The following is a 2,255-nucleotide window of genomic DNA, read 5'->3' as shown; positions in this document are numbered from 1 at the left end:
AAAGTGATTTCTCATATACTAACTCTGTGGCAGAGTACAGGCATCCTTTCACGAGCGGGCTCCTGTCTGTCCCTTCAATTTCAACACCTCCTCACTCCCTCAGCTGAACCCTTCCTCAAACATCAAGCTTCTTTCAATTTCTTGCATAGGTTTTGTTTTTTCTTGCCTCTTCCTCTGCACGTATTTTCCTCCACGTACTGTCTTTAATGCCCGCCTACACTTAGATGGCATGGCTTCATCCTGTCCATCCTCTAAGATTCAGATCTTGGATATTTTCTTGGCCTTCAAGTCTTCCTTCTTCTCCCCGCCAAGTTAGGTCAGAGTCCTGGGCAGGGTGTCTTGTGGGCTCCTTGTACTTCTATCTTTGCATCAGTCAGGCCAACCTAGGGCTGTCTGTGCAGAGCTGGGTCTCCCACACTAGACTTTGAGCTGTGCAGTATGGGACCATGTTTAATCTGTCCATGCACCCCTGGACCAAATCAAGATGCCTGACGCAGAGTAAAAAGGCAGCATATTTCGATGGAGTGAGAATAAATGAGTGGAACTACATGTCTTCAGAATTTGGGCCAAAGGGATGTGGAGCTGGTGGGCTAAGCTTAGATTAATTAGCAACATTAATCTGTTGGAAACTGGGAATTTCTCTTATATACTCAGCCACTTGTTTGGATGTACACTTTGCTGGAATACCTGTGGGGTTTCTTCAGGGAACCTAGTCTGATAGTCCCTCTCTCTGTCTTGCTAGGTGGGCGCATGCCTGCAGAAATCTGGTGATTCAGGCCATAGAAGCTTCCTTGAGTCTGAAAGAGAGCTTGCATTTTCTCAAAGGCGTGGGGAGACTCTGTGGGGTTCCGTGGTGAAGACGGTTGGCACTGGGCTTCAAATTCCTAAGTAGTCCATGGTGGGGCTCCCTGGGAAGGGCCCCGGGGACAGGCGAAGGTATGGGGGTACTTGGCTTGTGAGAGAATGGGGCTGCTCTGTTTAACTGATGGCTTCTGGCAGGGTCTTCAGTAGGAAAGGGTCAGGGAGTTCCTGTAGTCTGGGGTGGGAATAAAGTTGGGAGTTAGGTGGTGGATCATTTCTCACACCAAAGGTGGGTGATGAGGTCTCTGTGGGAGGAGCAGGGAGAATTCAGAGGAAGAAGGCTGGGGCTCCAGTCCTTCTGCAGATACTGGGCACTGGCAGCAGAGAGGTCAGTGTGACAGTGTTTCTTCCCTCATGGAGCACACAGTCCGGGATTGGTAATAAACGTAACTAAGAATTTGCTATTAGTATTGCCTGTAGTGGGGAGTGCCAAGAAGAGGGAAAAGGGAAGGTCTACAGTGGTTCAGGGATGTTGCGGGGGAAAGAGCTGAAATGTTGGATGAAATGCTCAGAGGCAGTCAGGTCAGGAGAGTGAGGAGAGGACGTGCTCGTTCCCGAGATCTGTAGCCCAGTGCGGAGAGGGTCAGAGATGGAGAGGGCCTGGGGTGGGCTGAAGGTTGCAGCTGCAGGAGAGCACGGGAGCCTGTGTGTGTGTGTATGTGTGGTATGTGTGTGTGTGGTGCGTATATCTGTGTGTGTGTATGTATGTGGTGTGTGTGTGTGGTGAGTGTATGTGATGTGTGTGGTTTGTGTGTATGCGGTGGGTGTGTGGTGTGTATGTATGTGCTGTGCAGGTGTGTGTTTGAGTGTGTGAGAAAGACACTCTCTCCTCAATCCAAAACTCATCTTGGGCAGATCATTACACAACCAACAGGAACAGTTCTTACTATTTGCACACGTCTTTTCCAGGAGGAAACCAGCCCTCATCGTTCTGGAATCAGCATGGCCACAGCAATGCTGTACCATCCTGCCCCTCTGACTCCCTCCACTTTCTGGGCCTTAGGAATTAAAGAGGCAGGTACTCCCAGGAGTGGTAGTGAGCAGTCAGAGGTCTGTATGGTACAGACTTTTTCATGAACTTAAAACAAGATGCTTTTCTTAAATTTAAAACAGGTCCTTAATGACTCATTACCAAGCCTAGGCTGTTACCCAAAATGGAACGGGAGTGGAGGTGTGGGGTGGGAGCAGGGGCAGGGATGATGCCTTGAAGACAGCCGTTCATCTTTCCTTGGATGTGGTTAAAGAAAAGCACAGGGCTTCCCTGGTGGCGCAGTGGTTGCGCGTCCGCCTGCCGATGCAGGGGAACCGGGTTCGCGCCCCGGTCTGGGAGGATCCCACATGCCGTGGAGCAGCTGGGCCCGTGAGCCATGGCCGCTGGGCCTGCGCGCCCGGAG

Source organism: Physeter macrocephalus, chromosome 6 (genome assembly GCF_002837175.3).
Source record: "Physeter macrocephalus isolate SW-GA chromosome 6, ASM283717v5, whole genome shotgun sequence".
NCBI lineage: Eukaryota > Metazoa > Chordata > Mammalia > Artiodactyla > Physeteridae > Physeter > Physeter macrocephalus.
The sequence above is the reverse complement of the archived record's forward strand: the minus strand, read 5'-3'. Positions refer to the sequence as shown.